The sequence below is a fragment of the Oryctolagus cuniculus genome, chromosome 11, assembly GCF_964237555.1.
Source record: "Oryctolagus cuniculus chromosome 11, mOryCun1.1, whole genome shotgun sequence".
Taxonomy (NCBI): Eukaryota; Metazoa; Chordata; class Mammalia; order Lagomorpha; family Leporidae; genus Oryctolagus; species Oryctolagus cuniculus.
Genome location: NC_091442.1, coordinates 65,495,894 through 65,519,839, shown reverse-complemented (window position 1 = coordinate 65,519,839; position 23,946 = coordinate 65,495,894). Strand labels below are relative to the sequence as shown.

The window sequence follows — 23,946 nt, the reverse complement described above, 5'->3', positions numbered from 1 at the left end:
AGAAACACAAAGTGAAATATATTATTTGAGTACTCATTATAGCATTAAATCTCAATGCACAGCACATTAAGGACAGAGATCCTACATGAGGAGTAAGTGCACAGATAACCCTACCGTTCGACCCAGCCATCCCACTCCTTGGAATTTACCCAAAGGAATTTAAATTGGCAAACAAAAAAGCGGTCTGCAGCCTAATGTTTATTGCAGCACAATTCACAATAGCTAAGACCTGGAACCAACCTAAATGCCCATCAACGGTAGACTGGATAAAGAAATTATGGGATATGTACTCTTTAGAATACTATACTGCAGTAAGAAACAACGAAATCCAGTCATTTGCAACAAAATGGAGGAATCTGGAACACATCATGCTGAGTGAAATAAGCCAGTCCCAAAGGGACAAATACCATATGTTCTCCCTGATCGGTGACAACTGACTGAACACCAAAAAGGAAACTTGTTGAAGTGAAAGGGACACTATGGGAAACGGTGACTTGATCAGCATAGCCCTGACTGTTAATGAACAACTTAATACATTATCCCTCTTAGTAGTTTTTTTGTCTGTTCTACTTAATATGACTGATTTAATTCTGTAATTAATACACAGTTATTCTTAAGTGTTGAAATTTAACTGAATTGTGATCCCTGTTAAACATAAGAGTAGGAATAAGAGAGGGAAGAGATATATAATTTGGGACATGCTCAAGCTGACTTGCCCCAAATGGTAGAGTTAGAAACATACCAGGGGATTCCAATTTAATCCCATCAAGGTGGCATGTACCAATGCCATCTCACTAGTCCAAGTGATCAATTTCAGTTCGCAATTGATCATAATGAAAGGACTAAGAGTCAAAGGGAGCACATAAGCAAGTCTAGTACCTGCTAACACTAACCGATAGAATAAATAAAGGGGAGAGTGATCCAACATGGGAAGTGAGATACTCAGCAGACTCATAGAATGGCAGATGCCCTAAATAGCACTCTGGCCTCAGAATCAGCCCTAAAGGCACTCGGATCTGGCTGAAAAGCCCATGAGAGTATTTCAGGCATGGAAAGCCAAGACACTCTGGCAAAAGATCTCTGTGAGTGAGATCTCAGTGGAAAGAACAGGTCTTCAAAGAAGGAGGTACCTTTCTCTGAAGGGAGGAGAGAACCTCCACTCTGACTATGACCTTGTCTAAACAAGATAAGAGTCGGAGAACTCAAGGGGCTTCCATAGCCTTGGAAACTCATGACTGGAGCATAGGGAGATTACTGATGCCATAGACAGGAGTGTCAATTGGTAAAGTCAACAACAGGAGTCACTGTGCACTTACTCCTCATGTAGGATCTCTGTCCTTAATGTGCTGTGCATTGAGATTTAATGCTATAATGGACTGTTTTATTTTTAAATATCTTCATTAATAAATAACACAGGTACATTGTTATGAGGTATAATGAAATATTTTGACACAAACTCATAAAGCATAACCCTGAAATGTCCAATTCAAAGCTCAGACTAAATTTGACAGGTCAAGATTTTTTTGTTTTGTAAAGATTTATTTCTTTTGGAGCTGGCACTGTGGCATATTGGGTAAAGCCGCTGCCTACAGTGTCGGCATCCCATATAGGTGCTGGTTCGAGTCCCGGCTGCTCCACTTCCCATGCAGCTCTCTGCTATGACCGGGAAAACAGCATAAGATGGCCCAAGTCTTTGGGCCCCTGAACCCATGTGGAAGACCTGGAAGAAGCTCCTGGCCCCTGCCTTAGGATCGGTGCAGCTCCAGCTGTGGCAGCCAACTGGGGAGTGAACCAGCAGATGGATGACTCTCTCTCTGCCTCTCCTTCTCTCAGTGTAACTCTGACTTTCAAGTAAATAAATAAGTCTTTAAAAAATGATTTCTTTTATTTGAAAGGCAGAGTTAAAGAGAGAGACAGAGATTGCCCATCCACTGGCTCATTCCCCAAATGGCCGCAACAGCCAGAACTGGACCAATCCAAAACTAGAAGCTTCCTCTGGGTCTCCCACGTGGGTGCAGTGGCCCAAGTACTTGGGCCATCCTCTGGTGCTTTCCCATGCATATTAGCAGGGAGCTGGATTGGGAGTAGAGCAACCAGGACTTGAACCATGGCCTATATGGATGCCAACACCACACATAGCGACTTTACCCACTACACCACAGCACCAGCCCCTTGGCAGGTCAAGTTTATGCTGTTCAACATCTAGCATAATTCAGGCCCAAATTATGGCAAACAGATTGTCTCACATGGCATTTTCACACAATTTAAGGTGGTTTTTATTGCTGTGTTGAGACAAATAAACAGGTTTAGTGTGAGGTCAACTGGACAAAGTGCAGGGATGCAATAGCAGTGTGTGTCTTTGTTATGGGCGGGGTATGGGCCTGAATTAATTTTCCAGATTCTTGCCTTTTAATTAGAGACAAAACACGGCATGCAGTGTCACAAACTTTATCTACAAAGTCAGAAGAATACACAGGCCTATTAGGGCTTTATTTGGGGGGAGTGGGGCCAAAGAAAGGAAATTCTCATACCCTGTTCTGCTCATACTGAGTCAACGTGGAGGAGAGAGAGAGCTTCCACTCTTTCTAGCTTTTCATGCGCTTAGAAAAATGGAAGTGTTTACATGGTATCACCCCCATGTCCCAGGTAAGAGGAGATACTTCCCGGGGAGGGGTCCCCTGACTGACAAGTAAATGAATGTGGCAACACAGAGGAGGTGGAACTTCCAGCTCATGAATTTAAAATTATCTGTCTAATCTATATCACATCATCTCCACCTCAGAGACTCCTGACTGTTATTCTTAAGGGGATGCTGAATCACGTAGACTCATAATGTCTTCTATAGTTACTTCCTGCTGATTATATATGCAGACCCTGCTGGTCTGGGGTCCCAAAATCCCTTCCTACCTCACCTAAGGACTCCATTTCCTGAGCTGGAGAATTTTCAGTCCGTGCTGATGGCTACATCCCTCTGTGGTCATCATTATTATCAATCAGAAAGAGCAAAACTGGAAGAAATCAATTGCAAGTGGAGTGCCATTTATGATGCAAAGAATATATTTTATTATTTCTCATATAGTGGGTGGTGATAGGCTATAAAATCATTTAGCCTGAGTATACAGATTTTTAAAGGTGGCAGATTCCATCAATCACTGCAAATGTTTCTCCTTGTCCTATTAATATGTATTCCAAGGCCTGTCGATAAAAGCTGGTGTGACGTGTAAGTCAGATTGTCAGGTTTTTAACATAGACACATCTTTTGAGTTTACCTGTGAAGACTCGAGAGATAGAAGTTTAATCCTTGACAAACGTACTCAGCTTGGGATCCCCTGTTGTTTCACTGGGCTAGGCATGCTCAGTAGCACCTGGTAGATTCCCTTCCATTTAGGCTGCAACTGGTTTGAAGGGGATCCTTCCTTTCAAGTTTTTAATAAAACTAAATCTCCTGGGGAAACAGGCTGCTCATGAGTCTTAGGATCCGGCACTGGAAGAACTTTATTACCATACTCTATCATAGCCTTCTGTACCTGGCCTAAATGGATAATATACTTTATCTGATCTTAAATTTCTGAATCAAACAGCATGTCAGAGGTGAGAAAAGACCTTCCATACAGTATCTCATATGGGCTAAGCTTTCGGGCAGTCTTGGGTGCTAATCTCATCCGGAGAAGGGCAAGAGGCAATAGTAGAAGCAACATTTCTGAGGTCTCCTGGCAAAGCTTGAGCATCTATTACCTGAGTAAGACCCACTACGGTCTAATCTGCCTTTCTAACTCCTGCCTTCATGTAACTACTGCCATCAGTAAACCACTCAACATCTGGATTCTCCAGAGGCTCATCTCATAGGTCAGGTCTACTAGAATACACTTGTTCTATAGTTTCTACACAAGAATGAATTAACTCTCCAATACCCTCAGGTGGCAACAGAATTGCTGGGTTCAGGACATGGTTACCTCAGGCAAAGCCAACAACAGAGCCTAATATTTTGTGAAATACCCTCCTGTTAGCCATTGATGTCTTTTAATTTCTAAGGCCCCTTGCACCTGGTGTGGCCTAAAGCCAGCTTGGTAGGTTCCTCCACCAAGAGTGCTACAGCAGCAACAGGCTTTAGGCATGCAGTACACCGTCTGGCCACTGAATCTAGCTATTTAGAAAAACAGGGGGGCTGGCGCTATGGCGTAGCGGGTAAAGCCACCATATGCAGTGCCCGTTATATCTTAATGTTAGCCGTCGCAAAGCACACTGGACACCGGAGTAAGGGAAAGGGTTTATTGGGGAACACCCTACAGACCAGAGTGAAGGGGCGGCAAAGGAAAAAGAGAGAAGGAGACTGTGAAAGAGAGACAGAGGAGGGAGAAGAGAGAGGAGAGAAGCCAAGAGAGGCCAAGAGAGTGCAGGAGAGAAGGGCCAAAGCCAAGAGCCCAGAGGAGGAGGCTAGAGAGAGGAACCAAGAGAGAGCAGCATAGAAGGGCCAAGAGAACACGTGTGCAGGAACAGGCCCTTTTAAAACTTTGCCTGAGGGTGGGCAGGGAAGCAGGAACAGCGAATCCCATTAGGATGGGGGTGGAGCCTGGTCAGGTAGCTGGGCCATGCAGCCACCTGGCTACAACTGCGCCGGTTTCCTAACAGTGCCGGCATCCCATATGGACGCTGGTTCAAGTCCTGGCTGCTGAACTTCTGATCCAGCTCTCCTCTGTGGCCTAGGAAAGCAGTAGAAGATGGCCTACGTCCTTGGGCCCCCACACCCGCGTGGGAGACTTGAAAGAAACTCCTGGATCCTGGCTTTGGAACAGTGCAGCTCCAGTGGGTGCAGCCAACTGGGGAGTGAACCAGCAGATGGAAGCCTTCATCTCTTTCTGCCTCTCCTTCTCTCTCTGTGTAACTCTGACTTTCAAATAAATAAATAAATCTTTAAAAAAAAAAAAAAGAAAAATAGGCTACTGGTCATGGAAGTGGACCCAATTTCTGAGTCAGTACTCCTAGAGCAACCCCTTGCTTCTCTGCTATAAACAAGGTGAATGGCCTACTCAGGTTAGGGATTCCTAATGTTGGAACTTCCCTTAAAAGCCCTTTAATTCTTTGGAACGTCTTTTGTAGCTACCCTGTCCAGCAGAGTGTGTCTGTGTCAGGACCTTTTAAATTTCCTACAAAGGCTTGGCTATTAACCCAAATCCTGGAATCCATGTTCTACAGAATCCTGCCATTCCCAGCAATGTCCTTAGCCATTCTTTTTTCTGTCTGTGGTGATGCCATACATAGAATACTTTGCTTTTTCTTGACTGAATAACACACTTTCCTAGGGTTAGAATATATCCCAGGTAATCTACCTCTAGTTTAGAAATGTGAGCTTTTGTTGGAGAACTCTGCATTTTTGTTTTCTTGGATTCTGGGTTCAATGGGATGCAGAAGAAAGTATCCCTTAGGCAAGGGTTTAGCACACAATAGGATGCATGGAGCAACTGCCTTATCAACAGCCCTGAGGTCTTTAACCATTTTGTACTCTCCATTTGACTTTAAAGCGGGCAAGTATTATAGAGAGAATGACACAGAACCAAGAATCCATGTTTGAGAAACTTAATTAACTTTAAATTACCACCTAAGGATAATAACAAATCTCTTAAACATAACTAAAACTTATGAGACATAAGAATATCCTATACATAACACACTAAAACAAAGTTAATGACATCAGTGATCATCAGAGGCTGCTAATGCTATGGAAGCTTTTTGAATACACAAATTCCATCAGTATTTCAGCCAAGGCCATGAGCAAAGTGGAAGTCCTCTCCTCCCTTCAGAGATGAGTACATCCTTCTTTGATGACCCTTTCTTTCCACTGGGACCTCAACCACAGATGTCCTTTATATAGGACACTTTTCACACCAGTGTCCTGGCTTTCCATGCCTGGCTCTTGTGGGCTTTTCAGCCAGACCAGAATGCCTTATGGGCTGATTCTGAGGCCACTAAGTGTTACTTACAGCAACTGTCATTTTATGAGTCTGCTGTATGGACTGCCTCCCATGTTGGAGCATTTTCTTTTTTAAATCCTATCTATTATTACTAAACACTTAATCCTATGTATATGATCATTAAACACTTAAAATGTTACTTTTACCATCTAGCCCATGAGAATTTAGGATCCCATGACAAGTTTTCAAACAGTACCCTTAGAAGTGAGTCCATAGGAATGTATGCAGAACTATACAGCTGAAACAATCTCTTTTTAAAGCCTGAGAAGATCTTCACAAACCTTATTAAGCATGTGATTTGGATACATTGCATTAGCTATAATTTTGACACCTTACAGTCTCCATTTGTGCACAAAATGGGGTTCATTATTTTACTAAGCCCATTGAGAAAGCTCTCAAATTTTTTCTTTCTCTTTTTTTAATAAACCATCAAAGAGCCAAACTATCACACCAAAACAGAAAGAAAACAATGCCTGGTTCAAGATGAAGCCTAGGAAGAATCACCTTTCCTGAGATACTGAACCCCAAGAGACCAAAGGGAAAATTGCCTGGTCCAAGATGAAATCTCAGAAGGCCCACCATGCTTGGGATACCAAACCCCAGGAGGCAAAGAGAACCAGTCTAAAGCTAAAACAAAAAAAAGCCAAAATCACTCCACTAATCAGGCATGCAGCACGTGACTGGCCAAAAGCCCGCCATTTTGGGGTGGAGTCTGTGACCCATCTTCCAGTAGCAACAGAAGTCCTCATGGTGTCCTCCTAGTTGGCAACCATGTGTTTTTACTGGAACCGCCATTTGGGGGTGGAAGTCCCACACTTCATCTCAGGAAGTGGACCCTCCACCATGTTTGGACTCCCACTTCCTGAGACCATGTGGTTACTAGGCATCAGAGCTGGGTTTTTGTTTGTTTGTTTTTCAGTTTGTACCACCCAAAACTGGCAAATGAAAAGTCACTCTAGCATTTCTGATTTTAAAACCAAAACCTGAGGCAAACCCATTGTCAATAACCATGAAATCCTTCTGTATGACTGAAAGGCTTAAGTTTTAGCTTTCCCAAGTACATACATTATTCTTAAAAATACATCACAGGCCAGCACCGCGGCTCACTAAGCTAATCCTTCACCTAGCGGTTCCGGCACACCGGGTTCTAGTCCCGGTCGGGGCGCCAGACTCTGTCCCGGTTGCCCCTCTTCCAGGCCAGCTCTCTGCTGTGGCCAGGGAGGGCAGTGGAGGATAGCCCAAGTGCTTGGGCCCTGCACCCTGTGGGAGACCAGGATAAGCACCTGGCTCCTGCCCTCAGATCAGCGCGGTGTGCCGCAGCGGCCATTGGAGGGTGAACCAATGGCAAAGGAAGACCTTTCTCTCTCTTTCTCTCACTGTCCACTCTGTCAAAAATGAAAAAATACATCACAAACATCTTGAAAGAATTTAAATATCAGGATAAAGAAATTATGGTATATATACACTATGGAGTACTACTTAGCTGTAAAAAAATAAATTAAATCCTGTCTTTTGCAGTAAGATAGTTGAAACTGGAAACCATTATGCTTACTGAACTAATCCAGTCCCAAAAAGACAGATATTATATTTTCCCCTGATCAGAGGTAATGGATAGAATCCCTGAAATATAATGTATTAAAGTGAAATAGATACTTCGAGAATCAATAATGGTTTATAGCCCTTCTTTCTTGTTGAGGAACAGTATTTTGTTTTGCCTTTTTTTCTTCTTCATACTATTTGTTGAAATCTTTCACTTATAGACGTGTTAACTATATGAGCATTAAGTGTACTAGAAAAAGGTTATTGTAAAAATTAAGAGTGGGAACATGAGAGGAAGGGGGAAGAAGGGTTGGGGCATGGGTGGCAGGTAGTGTGGGGGAAGTTCCACTATGTTCCTATAACGGTATAAAGGAAATATATGAAACTTGTATAACTTAAATAAAATACATATGATTAAAATTTTAAAAAACCGTGGAAGTTTAAACAAAAAAAGAATTTAACTATCAGCAAACACTTGTAAACTGGCCCCTTTTCTTCTCGCCTGTTCTCCCTACTTCCATTAACCCTAGCATGTTGTGTTGGCTTTTGCCCACCCAAAGCCACCTAGATTACGAACATAAAATACGTTAACATTTGCATCTTAGCTTTACAGACTTCCATTTCCAAGGCAGGAAAGTGCTCTGCTGCTTCTGAAACCAAAACCAAAATCAAAACCAAACCCCAGCCGGCGCCGTGGCTCAATAGGCTAATCCTCCACCTTGCGGCGCCGGCACACCGGGTTCTAGTCCCGGTCGGGGCGCCGGATTCTGTCCCGGTTGCCCCTCTTCCAGGCCAGCTCTCTGCTATGGCCAGGGAGTGCAGTGGAGGATGGCCCAGGTGCTTGGGCCCTGCACCCCATGGGAGACCAGGAAAAGCACCTGGATCCTGGCTCCTGCCATCGGATCAGCGCGGTGCGCCGGCTGCAGCGGCGGCCATTGGAGGGTGAACCAACGGCAAAAGGAAGACCTTTCTCTCTCTGTCTCTCTCTCTCACTGTCCACTCTGCCTGTCAAAAATAAAAAAAATAAAAAAAAAAAAAAAAAAAAAAAAAAAAAAAAAAACAACCAAACCCCAAATCGAACCCGCAACCGCTTGATCTCTAAGGCTTCCGAAAGCTGAAAACCGCCTCAGCTGCGTTTCCGGAGAAAAAAGGAATTGCACGTTTGTTGAGGTAAAAACCCCTGCGCGTTTGTTTAGCAAATCACACTGCTGTGTTTGAAAGTGAATTTTGTCTCCTGGCTGGCTGCGCCAAATGTTATGAGCTGAGTATGGGCCTAAATTAATCCTCCAGGTTCTTGCCTAAGGCTCAAACACAGCATGCAGTGTGATAAACTTATTTACAAAGTGAGAAAAAGACACAGGCCCATTAGGGCTCTATTTGGGGGAGAATGGGGCCAAAGAAGTGGAATTATCATACCCTCCATTCCTCCTGGAGGCCACCTGGAGGAGAAGGCGGGATTCTGCTCTTCCTAGTTTTTCAATACACGTAGAAAAAAACGGAAGTGTTTACGTGGCACCACGCCCAGGTCCCAGATAAGAGGCGGTACTTCCGGGGGAAGGGTCTCCTGAGTGACAGGTAAAGGAGCAAAGCAACACAGAGCTAAGGAGGTGTAGCTTCCAGCTTATTAATTATAAAATTATCTATCTAATCTTTACCATATCATCTTGAGCATAGGAAGAGGAGTGGAATCACAGTTCCCACGTATTTGACATTTCCGATCCAGGCTGCACTTGAAAAAGGAGATACTGCAAATTTTTTGGATCTTGAGAAGTACAATAGTAACTTAGAGACAGAAAATACAGAGGAACTATCATTAGAGAAAGTGGAGTCAAAAATGAATGGGGGCAGTCTCATCTCAGGATCCGAGGACTTATTCAAGAGCGGCTTGAGAGAAGTACTGTCCAATGGAGCTGCGTGAGAAATGAGAACTGTCAGCTTTTGTACTGGTGTGCCAGGCGTCGCTCAGGAGTTACAGATGTGTGTGACATAAAGGTAGAATCATCAACTGAAGATTAATCAATTCACACTTCAGAAACTTGGGCTTTCTCACAATTATCTGTAGTTCCCCAACTACAAGACAAATTATGAAAAATTAAACTCTTGGTCTTTCCCATATTTAAAGTAATTTTTTCAGAAGGACTAATACTTAGAAAAGGATAAAGGAGTCCTTTTATTCTAGCAGGTCCAAAAATTTGAGTTTCAGATATCTAATAAGGTATAAAATAAGTCTTATGAAAATCTTGTTTAGAGGAAGAGCCAATTTTAAATATTCTCAAAGATAGTCACACCTGTAGTTAAAAAAGTTGCTGGATGAGTTTCCTTAAAAACTGAAGCTGTGTTTGAAATTGTATGACTTAATATAGAATGCATGGCCTATTCGAAATTCAGTCACTCAGGATGCACCAATTAGGCAGATGGCAATCAAAGAATATAAAACTGAGAAACAAGAAGACTGAAGGTCCTGATCTATTCACCTCCAAAGCATAAAGATATGCTGTGAATTTACAGTGTACAGAAACAAAAATTTAAATATGAAGAGCTTCTAATTGAAAGTTATATGAAAAATAAGAAATTTGTCTAGTAAACTTGATTAAAAGAAGGAACTTTCTGGCCGGCGCTTCGGCTCACTAGGCTAATCCTCTGCCTAGCGGCGCCGGCACACCGGGTTCTAGTCCCGGTCGGGGCGCCGGATTCTGTCCCGGTTGCCCCTCTTCCAGGCCAGCTCTCTGCTGTGGCCAGGGAGTGCAGTGGAGGATGGCCCAGGTGCTTGGGCCCTGCACCCCATGGGAGACCAGGAAAAGCACCTGGCTCCTGGCTCCTGCCATCAGATCAGCGCGGTGTGCCGGCCGCAGCGCGCTGGCTGCGGCGGCCATTGGAGGGTGAACCAACGGCAAAAGGAAGACCTTTCTCTCTGTCTCTCTCTCTCACTGTCCACTCTGCCTGTCAAAAAAAAAAAAAAAAAAAAAAAAAAAAAAAAAAAAAGAAGGAACTTTCTAAAAGGAAGAATTCACTTTAAAAAAAGTACTACTTTTTTTGCAAGTTGAACTTTAAATAAGTGTTACTGTGTGAGCAATAACAGGAATTTTCTATTTGATAATGCCTAGAGATCCTTTATGTCAAGCTAGCTGATCATCAGAAGGAAAATGGTCACTCCCCTTGAAAATGCTACCCTTTAGAAAGAGTTCTAAACCTGATAAGAAACATGCTTTTCTGTTTTTATTTTTAATTTATTTTATTAATAATATAGAGAAAACAGATTTCATGTATCTTATAGATATATGCAGTTAGGAACATAATGATATTTCAATCTCTTCCCCCTTCCCTCCCTCCTCCATCTTTTCTTTCTTTCAGTTTTTGCAATAACACACTTTCAATTTATTTTACAATCACAGGCTTAATACTCAATTAAATATAGTGTTCAACAGTAAAAAGTAAAACACTGCTGTTTCACAGGAATATAAACAATAGTAAAATCATAGGATGTCACTCATATCTTCAGGTGTTTTGGGGGTGTGTTCTCTATATATTAGCTACTACAAATCAAAGAAAACACATGATATTTGTCTTTTGGATCTGGCTTATTTCGCTAAGCATAATGGTTTCCAATTGCATCCACTGTGCTGCAAAATACAGTATTTAATTTTTTATGGCTGAGTAGTATTCCATCATATATATATATATAAACCACATTTTTTTATCCAGTCATCAGTTGATGAACATCTGGGTTGATTCTGTATCTGCTATAAACCTGGGGAAAAAGATAACTCTTTCATATGGTGATTTGATTTCATTTTTGTACATTCCCAGAAGTGGGTTGGCTGGGTCACATGGTAGATCTATTTTCACCTTTCTGAGGAATCTCCATATTGTCTTCCATAATGGTTGTACTAGTTTACATTCCCACAGTGTATTAGGGTACTTTTGCTTTTAATCAGACACATTAATTTTTTAAAAATAATCCTACTTAAAATGATTTTAATTAACATATAGCACTCATACATTTTATAAGGTATAGTACAGTATTTCCAAACATATATACAGCCTCTATCCTGTGCAATACTAGAGCTTGTTACTTCTATCAAACTGTGTTTGTATCCCTGTTACCCAACCTATTACTATGCCCTCTTCCCCTCATTCTTCCTAGTCTCTAGTAATGATTATTCTAAGTTCAGATTAGCTATTTTTTTTAATGTCCACTTATTAGTGAGAACATGTCATATTTATCTTTCTGTGTCTGGCCTAATTCACCTAACACAATGATTTCCAATTCCATTCATTTTGCTGTACATGTTAATATTTTGTTCTTTTTATGTCTAATAATATTCTGGGGTGTGTGTGTGTGTGTGTGTGTGCACGTGTGCACAATCACAAATTTAAAGGAACTCATAAGAGTAGGACTAGCAGTTGAGATGCCCACATACCACATCAGAGTGCTGGATTTGATGCTCAGCTCTGGTTCCTGACTCTAAACTCCAGGAAGCAGTAGTGATGGTACAAGTAATTGGGTTCCTGACACTCATGTGGGACACCTGAATTGCATTCCTGACTACTTGAGTTTATTGAGGCATTGACTTTTAGAAACAAGTTACCATGCTGGGTCCATGAGGCTTCAGAAAATTCAAGTTCTAGCCATTGATCATCCTCAGCCTTTAAGGTTTCCCAGCTGAGATCTTGCAAGCTGTAGAGTACAGGTGAGCCATCTTCTCTTTTCTTTCCAAATTCCCAACCAACAAAATCTGTTCACATAACAAATTGGTTATTTTACAACACTAAATATAAGGTGATTTGTTATACAGCAATAGTAACTAGGGTAGATTTGGGTATCTGGGAGAAGGAGTGTTGGTTTGAAAGAAAATCAGTTTCAGGTGGAAGCTAGAAGAGCCTAGGAAAATTGATTGACACGTACAGTGCCTGAAGGTGGCTACCGGTGAGGGCTTAAGGGAAAAACCAAGAAAAGGCTACTGAACACTTCAAGAGATGGGAACCTTTATGAAGTAGTGGGAAACTGGCTATATTAATATCTGAGATAACATAAAATATAAAAAAATTTTCCCAGTAAACTCGGTCATCTAGCTAGGAGAATTTCCAGTTAGAAGGTTTGAAGTTTCCTTCTCATTATGTTAAAATGTGATAAGAAAGAAATGAGATAAAGAATAAACTGTTAAATATAAAGGACTCAAGACTGGCTGGGTTCAGTGATAAAATAATTTCTCTTTCCTACTCTCTTAGAAATTCATGATTCTAAAATTAAGGAGAGGGATTAGGGTAAGATCAAATCCAAGGTGAGATTTCAAGATCTGCTAAGACCTCAGAAATAGCTAAGGTAGTCTTAGATTCTCTCTTCTTTTTTTTTTTTTTTTTTTTGGTTGGACAGGCAGAGTGGACAGTGAGAGAGAGAGAGAGACAGAGAGAGACAGAAAGGTCTTCCTTTGCCTTTGGTTCACCCCCCAATGGCTGCTGCGGCTGGCGCGCTGCAGCCGGCGTACCGCGCTGATCCGATGGCAGGAGCCAGGTACTTATCCTGGTCCCCCATGGGGTGCAGGGCCCAAGTACCTGGGCCATCTTCCACTGCACTCCCTGGCCACAGCAGAGATCTGGACAGGAAGAGGGGCAACCGGGACAGAATCCAGTGCCCCGACCGGGACTAGAACCCAGTGTGCCAGCACTGCATGGCGGAGGATTAGCCTAGTGAGCCGCGGCACTGGCCGTCTTAGATTCTTTAAAAGCAGAGGCCTTATAACTATCTTCAGTGAGTGCCTCCTTCATTGTTCTTTTGTATTAAACAACATAGCATCTAAGAATTTAAGTGCCTCAAAGGTAAATAGAGGTTTATTTAAAAGAAATTTATGGTGGCGAAAGTTATCCAAGAGTTTACTTATAAAGCAGATCGTGAGTTGATACAAAGAAAGTTCATGTTTAAAGTAATTGAATCAATATGTATTGAAAGGGACATAGAGTTACAAAATGAGAAGCCTTTTAAATCTCTAAACTATTATGAGGTGAAAGGAGATAACAAAATTACTCAGATAGTGTCTTACTTTTTATGGAAAAATAGGGGTGACCTAAAGTATGGAAATAAGAGCCCTACAGATTTGAATTAGAGGCACGGAGAATAACTCCTGGAAGTAGGACTGAGTCCCATCTAGGAATAGGCTACATGTGCCTGGCTGATTTCAGAATTGCTGGGTACCAGAAATGCTGTGTGCCTCCTATTTTTCTTTTTAGTACAATAATATACTGCGCCTCTATCACGGTTGAGTGTTTGAGTAACGTGCAGGGCATGGGAAGTCAGCTAGAGATTCTGGTAACGTAGCTCCTTAGATCCGGAGGAGCTGTATTCAAGAAGCTGTGTCCAAGGAACCAACCCCAAACCTTGACTTACACTTGGGTCTAATTTAGATGGCAAAACCTGGATTTTAATTTGATGTCAAAATGGGATGAGCCCTGGGGTCTTGAGGAAGAGATACATACACTTAAACATGACAGAGATATGGCAGATTTTATTTTCCAAAGATAACAGACATAAAATCTTTCCCATGGGCTCATCTTTGACACTCATTCCATCAGAGATGAGAGCTATATTTCCTGCTCTCAGAACTGGGTGGGCTTATGAGTAGGACACAAATCACATAATGTGGGTTCTGAAGCTTAGTGGAAAAAAAGTCACAAAAGCCTTCCTTTGTGTTTTTTTTTTTTTCCAAACTGTGACTTTCTCAATCCAGTCATACTGCTGTGAGGAAGCCCAAGCAGGTGAGAGGAAGGAGAGGCCATGAATGCCTGGTTCAGACAACAGTTTCATCTGACCCACCGGATAGGTCCAGTGAACATCATCAACCCCAGCAATGCAAGTAAATGAGCCTCCAGATGATTCACTCCAGTGCATAATCTGAGTGTAGCTAGCTGAGATCCCAGACCTTATGGAACAAAGATAAGTCACATCTGCTTTTGCTCTATGGATTCTTGATCCATAAAATTTGCTGCCAAAATTAAATGATGGCTGTTTTGTACCACAAAATTGGAAATTTGTTATGTAGCAATTGTGAGTGGAACCCACCTTTGTGTTAAGTCCTATATGCAACTTACAGGGGGAGATACATTACCCTGGGAATTATTTTAGAACTATAGGTATTCGAGGAAGTCCAGATAAGGGATGTTTTTAATCAAAGGGGAAGCAGGGAGCAGTCAGGTCCAATCTTCCTATTAATGCCATTTCTTTTTTCTCTTCTTTTTTTTTTTTTTTTTTTTTTTGGACAGGCAGAGTGGACAGTGAGAGAGAGAGAGACAGAGAGAAAGGTCTTCCTTTTGCCATTGGTTCACCCTCCAATGGCCGCCGCGGCCTGCGCGCTGCAGCCGGCGCGCTGCGGCCGGCACACCACGCTGATCCGAAGCCAGGAGCCAGGTGCTTCTCCTGGTCTCCCATGTTCGTGCAGGGCCCAAGCACTTGGGCCATCCTCCACTGCACTCCCTGGCCACAGCAGAGAGCTGGCCTGGAAGAAGGGCAACCGGGACAGAATCCGGTGCCCCAACCGGGACTAGAACCCGGTGTGCTGGCGCCGCAAGGCAGAGGATTAGCCTAGTGAGCCGCGGCACCGGCTGTCATTTCTTTTTTAAAAAGACTTATCTATTTATCTGAAAGAGAGTTACAGTGACAGAGGGAGAGACAGATAAAGAGATCCTCCATCCACTGATTTGTGCACCAAATGGCTGCAATGGCTGGGGCTGAACAGGTCTAAAACCAAGAATCAGGAACTCCATCCGGGTCTCCCACATGGGTATAGAGACCCAAGTACTTGGAGTATCTTTTGTTGCTATCCCAGGCACAATAGCAGGGAACTGGACAGGAAGTGGAGAAGCTGGGACTTCAGCCTAGGCTCATATGAGATGTGAGCACCACAGGTGGTTGCCTAACCTGCTGAGCCACAGCACTGGCCCATTACTGTCTTTTCTACTACCATGCTTCCTGCTTGCCTTTAGGGGCAGAAAACAAAATAAAAATAACTAAGAAATAAAAGATAAATTATTATTAAAACAGTAATATAAAAAGTATAAGGCTCACAGGAAGTAGTTTCATGAGCATTCTTCAAAAAGTTCATGGAAATCTAATTAAAAGATAATGTACATTTTCCATGAACATCTCAAAGCTCCTTTGTATATCAAAGGGCTAAACATTAAGAAATAATTAAACAGATGATAATAGCAGTAATAATAATAGCTAATACTCAGTAAGAGAGTTCAGGAAGCAATAGAAAGAATAAGCTTTAGAATCAGATGGGCCTGAAATTGAATGTGTGCTCTTCCATTCATGTTTCATGATCTTGGTGACACTGCTAGATGTATCACTGAGTCTTAGTTTCCACAACAGCAAAATGGAAATAATACTATCTGTCTTGCAGAGTGGCAGTGGGGCTTGAGAGATGCTAAATCTATCTTCAGCACCAATTTATAGGATGCACACAACATCCTATAAATGGTAAGGGTTGCTACTATACCAGAAGAGATAAGAGCCACTTTATCTGCAAGCATAACCATGAAAACACAGATGAGAAGTGTAGGTTCTGAGGGTAAGTTTGTCCCTGACTACCTATCTATTCTGAAGCTCAGTTACTAAGCTCATTAAAAATAAGATTGATAGTAACTGCATACAAATAGCTCATTTGGCACAAAAACCCAACTATGTCAAAGAGTTCTTATGGAGACAAATTTTGGAAGTGTGTGTGTGGGAAGCGCATTGTAAATCAATAATTGCAAAACAAACATCAGGCATGGCAACTATTTTATTCCCATTAGTTTTTAGACCAGTGTTCACAGAGCTTTTTACAGTTTCTGTTTGGTTTTCTTTTCTAATAGAGAAATTCTCACACGGAAAGAAAATAATTTTGAGATAAAATGAGAATTATAGGCCTGTTAATTCTTCTGTAAATGTAATTTATTTAGTGTTCACAAAATTTCTGTTGGTGGAACCAATGATAAATGGCAATATCTCTAGCATGCTCTATTTCACTAGAGCTAGAAGCACTTTACCTGCATTTGTAACAAATTAAAACTGTTATCAGAACATCTGTTATTAATAAATCATTGTGTTTGGTTTCCTTTTAGTTCAATTTATAACTGAATCTCATATAGGAGCACTAGCCACTGAAATAGAAAATTGTGTATAATTTCTCTAAAACTATCAACTGTACTAAAAGAGGGAACTCCAAAGTTCAGGAACTCTATTAGGATTCAGGACATATCCTCAAGCATAATCAAAACACTCCATTATTGGATAACACCCAAATAACTGCAGAATTTTTTAAAATTATTTCTCTTATGGTTCTTCCAAAATAATTCTCACAGAAAGAAAAAAAAAACACAAAATTGTGGATAAAATTTTTGTCAAGAATGTTTATTCCTATGTTTGTACTGTTTAAGTTGCAAAAGATGGAAAATTTAGATATATTACAGAACATCATTTTGTTAGAACACTAATAATTTAACTGTTTCTTAACCAAAAAAGAATCAAATGAATAAGAGAAAACTTTAACTTGATGTCAGTATATTGAATGATATTGCATCCAAATTTATTCCAACATCTTTTCCTAGCTAGCAACACAGTATTTCCATTTAGTGTAGTGGTAAGTTGGAATGGGGGCTCTCAACCTTTCACTCAAGGTCTGTATGAGATAGACTGTAGCTAGGTCTTGATTCCATTTAACAGTTGATTGCCACCCCATTTTCTGCAGTAACTCCTACAGATTTAAAGTGTAAAGGGCACAAGTTTGGTGAGCAGATAAACTTGGGTTAGAAAAACAGCCCTATCATTAAGCAACTGAACGCTCTTAGGGAAGTCTCTCAATAGCACTGAGCCTCAGCTTTTCTCATCTGTTAAAATGAGGATAAAAACAGCTCCCTAAATATTTATTTGTAAGAGAAGCATGAATAAATCAGATATGTTTTCAGGGACAGCAGGCCATAGTATTATAAGCTACTAAGTACTCAAAAAACTTGTTCCCTTTGTTTAATATGTAACCCAGGGGAGAAGGGTTGTTTCTACTGTGACAGTAAACATGAAAAACTATGTTGAAAAGGATCATATGCTCATCATCAATTCATTCTCACTTTAGTTGTATGAAACCCTGGGCATTTCTAACAATACAACTGGTTCTATTATGTCATAGAAAACCAGACATTAAGTAGAACAAGAGTATTTCTAATTTTGTATTTCAACCTCTCGAAATTCAAAGATTTCACCATGTATCCCAGTGGTTTTCAGCATGATTTTGCACACCAGAAGGATTTTACAAAATGTGTGGAGACAATTTTGGCTGTCACAAGTGAGAAAACACCTGTGACATCTAGTGGATTGAGGCCAGGTATGGTCTATATATGCAAAGTCCCACGCAAGAAAGAATTATTTAGCCCAAAATGTTAATAGTCACACATTGAAGAAAATCTAATACAGAACATCTTATTTTAGCCATCCAATAAATATTTTTGAACAACTATTGTGTAACAGGCATTGTACTGAAAGCCAAGATAAACTGAGAAAGAGAAATAGCCCCTGAATGCAAAGTTTACATAAATGGGGAAGACAGATATGTAAACAAATAATTAAGCAGGCAATATGGGAAAATGCTTTGAAATAAGGAAAAAAATTATCCTGAAGCCATGGTAACAGGTAGTCAAAGACATGGTTGTAATAAACCTTTCTAATTAATCAATAACAACCTTATGGTTATGGAAACAAGTAAATCCAGAACTGGTTTTGAACCTAATTGATCAATGACAGCTTATTTCAATGACCATGCCTCTGAAGGCCAATCAGTCAGTGATAGCTCATGTTTTGCAAGTCAGTAATCATGGCTCATGCCAGAAAACTCACTTTCAAGGCTGACATCAACCCAATACCGATTCTGTAAGCAACTCAAAATACATTTTTGCATCCATTTCAAATCTAAGGCCCAAAGCTCATGGAGGACACTAAAATTCATATCATAATCCTCAAAATAGCATTATATCACTAAAAACTGCAAACCTTTCCTATATTAATCATTTTTCCTCTTTTAAAAGTACTTCTCATTGAAAAAATTGAAAAATCATGGATAAAATTGTTGACAGTGCTTCCTTCTGTAATTCAAGACCCTTTAATAGGCAAACTCTCCACACTACGCTAATGATTCTCTGCTACCCTATTCTTATCCTAAAGACTTTCCCACACCTGAGACCAGCTGAAAAACCACAGTTCCTGAGAGGTTGGTCATCAACACATTGTGTCAAAAATGAGTAGAGGTAAGGGAGTATGATGTGTGGGGTCAGAGCTGTGAGATAGTTAAATACTACCCTGATGGATGGCCCAGATGTAATAACATTGAGGCGCCATTCTACAAAGAACTAGGCAGATCCAGAATCAACACTCCCTGGAAATTCATTTCATTAAGGAGCAACGGATTGGGAGGATCCCAGGAAAACTTACATGGGCCATTTAGTCAAACATAGGAAAAAGAAGAGGTGGAAGAGAAGGTGCTTATTTCAGATATGTTGAAATTGACTACACTGAAGGACAAAATGAGGGCATAAAATAAGAGGGTGAATGTTTGAGTACAAATCAAAAAGTTTAGACTGGAGATTTGGAAATTCTCACTCTTAGATTTTAATTGAAACCATAATAGTAGATGAGGTGCACTTTATCAATAAGTCATGACCTACTGAAAAACACTATGTAACAGCAGACCAGAATCAGTGAAAAGGCACTGGGCGCAGAACAATGAAAGAATAAATACAACTGAACAGGCCCAGATTATTTTTCCTTTAATTGGGGCTGATAAGGGATTTTGTCAATTCCCAAGCAAGGAACAAATAGAATAATGCTATAACACAGAAAATCTAAAAGTGTGAGTTTAGTATAATAATGTAAGAACAAATTCTACATGTTATATTTAGACATTTTGTACATACCATTATCTCTTTGTACTCATGGTTTGCAACCATGGAATCAGTCAACTTCAGATGTAAAATATTTGGGAAAAATTATGTCTGACATGTACAAACATTTTTTTCTTGTCATTATTTCTTAAATAATGGAAAAATTATTTACATAACATTTACATTGTATCAGGTACTATAAGTAATTTATTTTTTAAATATAGATTTTCTTGTTTATTTGAAAGTCAGAGTCACACACACACACACACACACACACACAGAAAGATCTTCACTTCCCAAATGGCTACAACAATTGGAGCTGGACCAAGCCAAAACCAGGAGCCAGGAACTGCATCAGGGTCTCCTGTGTGGACAGCAAGAACTCAAGCACTTGAACCATCATGTAATGCTTCCCAGGCATATTAGCAGGGAGCTAGATCAGAAGCAGAATAACTCATAGGTTATTTATAAATACCACATAATCTTATATAGGAGACTTGAGAAACTGTAGGTTCTTATATCTTCAAGGTGTCCCGTAACCAGCTCTCTGCAAGCTGAGTCAGCAGCAGAGCCAAGAATCAAATCCAGGCACTCTGACAGGAGATTCAGCATCCCTAGCAGCAACTTAACCGCTGAGCCTAAGGTCCACCCTGATTTTTATCCACTTATCACAGGCCAGGACTGCTGATTTTCTACTTTTTGTAGCTCCTAAGTTTATGAGTTTTTCCCTCCTTCACAGACTTCTGCTGGGCTGATCCTACATTCCTTTTCTGTCTTCTGTTAATTTGGAACCTATTGGTTGTCTTTCCTTTTTATCAATGTCCCTATTTTTTAATAAGCAGACTTAATTATAAAAGGCTCTAACAAATCATTAATGTCTATTGCTGCATGACAAATATAAGGACTTAATGCCACACAGCGGTTCAAGTTCTGTAGCTCTAGAAGTCTGGCCTGGCTCAGTGGGGTTCTCTGCTTAGGGCTTCAAAAGGCCAAAACCAAGATGCTGGCCAGGCTGGGGTCATTTGGAGTTTTCACTGAAGAATCTGCTTCTAAGCTCATTCAGACTGATGGCTGATCTCAGCTCCTGATGGCTGAGTTGTAGGCCAGCTCTTTGCTTGCAGTGAGGGCTTCTCACTTCCCCCCAAAGCTACCCACCACCTTCTCCTGTGGCTCCTTCTTTGTGAAACCAGTAACCATACAGTGAATCCCCTTTGTGTTTCTCATCTTTCTGACTTCCTCTGCTGCCAACCAGAGAAAGCTCTTTGAGCTGCAGTGCCCATTTGACTAGATCAGGCCCACCTAGATAACCTTCCTTGCTTCAGGTCGACAATACCCGTTAACAGAACACAATCACAAGAGTGATAACTCATGGTGTTTGCAGCTTCCGGGTATTATAGAAGGACACTGGGGGTAGGGGACGAATTTAGAAAGCATGCCCAAATCAAATGACATCTAAATTTATCCTGTCTTTCCAATCTCCCTCTAGATAGGATTATACCTTAGCCCACCCAACAAATGCATTGAAGACTCCATACCTGTAGCGCTGGAACAAATTTGAATGCCAAAAAGTGTGACTGGCTTGTGTCTAGTGATCATGTTGTATGAATAGCACTATCTTTTCAAACTGGATCACATTCAGTATTTCAGAATGAGGGACATATGGGAACTGAGCCAAACAGAAAAATAGACTCTTTTTACATGCTTAATCCTCGGTTCAGAGCAGGTGCTCAGCAGGTAGAATTTCTATTTTTGAGAAGATAGCATCATTACAGGGAAAGACAAGCCTCAAACTGGACGAAAAGATGTAATTCACAGATCTGAAGAAAGATTGCTATCAGAATATATGAGAAGTTTTATAAATTAACAAAAACAAGTCATAAGGGGAGCAATCTATAGAAAAAGCACTATAGAAAAAAAGTGGCAAATAAACAAATGAAAAACATGCCCAACATTGTTAGTAAGCAATAGCATGCAAGTTAAAACCACAGCAATATATCATTTACTCTAGAGTAATAAAAATTAAATCCAATAATTCAGTAACAAGCATTGGCAAATATTTGCTTATGAAATAATAGGTATTAGCCTACTGATGATCTGCTGATGAGAGAACTGTCACTTAGGAAAACAACTGGGATATTCACATAACTTACAACCCAGCAATTCCATTCATAATACATTCCCTAGAAATCTGTTATATATGCATACCTGGAGAAATAACCAAGAATGCTCCTGGCAACATTATTTATAAGAGAAAAATATTGACAGCAAGTCGAGTGTCTGTTGACAGGAAAATGAATAAATAAATTGTGGCACATTCATACAATGAATAGTAAGTTAGAATTAAAATGAATTACAGCTTATAGTAACAAAACAGATGAATTTTAAAATATAATGTGGAGTGGCAAAAGGCAAATTGCATAGAACTATATACAATATGATACCATTATATAGCTAAAACTTAAAGCAAACCAGGGCTGTCGCTGTGGCATAGTGGGCCAAACCTCTGCCTGCAGTGCTGGCATTTCATATGGGTGCTGGTTCAAGTTCCAGCTGCTCCTCTTGCTATCCAGCTCTCTGCTATGGCCTGGGAAAGCAGTGGAAGATGGCTCAAGTGCTTGGGTCCCTGCACCTGTGTGAGAGACCTGGAAGAAGCTCCTGGCTCCTGGCTTAGGATCAGCCCAGCCTCTGCCACTGCAGGCAGACGGAAGACCTTTCACTCTGTCTCTCCCTTTCTTTGTCTGTAATTCTCTCAGTTAAATAAATAAAATCTCTTAAAAATATTTCAAACCTCTCAAATAAATAAAATATTTTAAAAATATTTCAAACATAATCTATTTTATATTCATATCTTAAATATGTTCAAAGACATGAAATCTTAGAGATTCTCATATATATATACTGAAGTTGTAGTCCAAATGGGTAACTTCTTCTTAGGCAACGTGTCTACTTATTCAGGATTAAGTCAGTTCTAAATATATAATTGTGACCAAGAAAATCATAGCAGAAATGAAAAGACATCAAATATCATAGTCCTGGTGACAAGAAAAGAAGAGGCTTTTTGGAAATCTTTGAAGCTTCTGGAAGGTGTGTGAGGTGACAGGCAGAGGAGTATGGGACTGGGGTGAGGAATAGAAATAGAACATATGAGGGGCCTCCAGATAGTTCATAGAAAACACATATAATGAAAAACTGTGCGTGGATTTCAAAATTTTTTGCATCAAAATAAATTATCTTTTAATTCCATCTCTCTACAACCTTTTTAAGTACCCTCACATTTCAAAATTAACCCTTATCCAAGCTAAAGAAGGAAGAACACAAGAAACAAAAAATCTATAGAAAAATTAGTTTGCTTTACAAAAATAATATTCACTGCAAATCCACACAAAAGAAATTATCACAATTCCTGCTCTTAATACTCTTCAGACAACGTGAAATTTTTCTCTTGTGAAAAGGGAATCAATGAATACACAGAGGCTGATTCAATGTTGCCAGCACAGAAAAGAAAAAGTTCTGATGACTGTCAAATTCTTGACAGTATAACAGAGCTGCTGACTATGAATATGGAGAATATCTAAATGAACAGTAACAAATTAGGACTAAAAATTCTAAACTCAACCACTTAAATGACTTTAGGTAAAATAAATTCATTTTAAATGCACACTAATTTTCTGAACATATAATACAAATAATACTGATTCCATAAATCTTTTCCTATGTAATCATTTTTTTTCTTTTTTCCAAATACATCTTTTTTTTAAGAAAGCTCTTATTTAATAAATATAAATTTCATAGATACAACTTTAGGAATATAGTGGTTCTTCCCCCCATACCCACCCTCCCTTCTCCACTTCATCCCACTCCTACTCGCTCTTCCATCCCATTCTTCATTAAGATTTGTAATGATTTTTTTCAACTAACACTGTACTGGTTGACTTAGGAAGAATTTTGTTTTGTTTTACACAAATAAAACATGATTCTAATTTTCATTTTAAAACAAACATGGTACTTAAGACTTTGTTGAATAAACATGGCAGCTTCTCTTTAATGTCATAATTCTTCACTCAAATGTCAGAAAATAAAACTTCATAATTAGAACCAAACATGGTACTCATTTAAAATTTTACCCTGTAGTAAGAATAGTATTATAATAAGGACCTGATGTTTTTCCGTGATTGACTTGCATAATTTTTTAGATTCCTCTGTGTGTGTGTGTGTGTGTGTGTGTGTAAGAAGCACACTCTGTGGATAACTTTACTTTTAATTTATTTCTTCATACATTCATTTATTTGAGAGAGAGAGATAGAGTACCCATCAGCTGATTCACTTCCCCAACACCTACAAGAGCCCCGGACTCCTGGGCTTCAGCCATGTGTCCAGAACTCAATCCAGGTCTCCCACATGGGTGGCAGGATCTCAATTAGTTGAGTCATCACTATTGCCTCTCAGGATCTGCAGTAGTAGGAAGCTGGAGTCAGGAGTTGGGTAAAAAAAAGAGGCATTCTGATATGAAAAAATGATATTTTAACCACTAGGCTCA

The 23,946-nt window shown here is 40.2% G+C and overlaps 1 long non-coding RNA gene across 1 annotated transcript in view; it reads right to left on the bottom strand.

The window, feature by feature from the left end:
- Window positions 1-9,006, bottom strand: part of LOC103348310 (uncharacterized) — a 405,787-nt gene extending 396,781 nt beyond the window's left edge. The window contains exon 1 of the long non-coding RNA XR_011380138.1: window positions 8,925-9,006. This is a non-coding gene — a long non-coding RNA (uncharacterized lncRNA). The remainder of the gene's footprint in view (window positions 1-8,924) is intronic.
- Window positions 9,007-23,946: the final 14,940 nt, after the last annotated feature.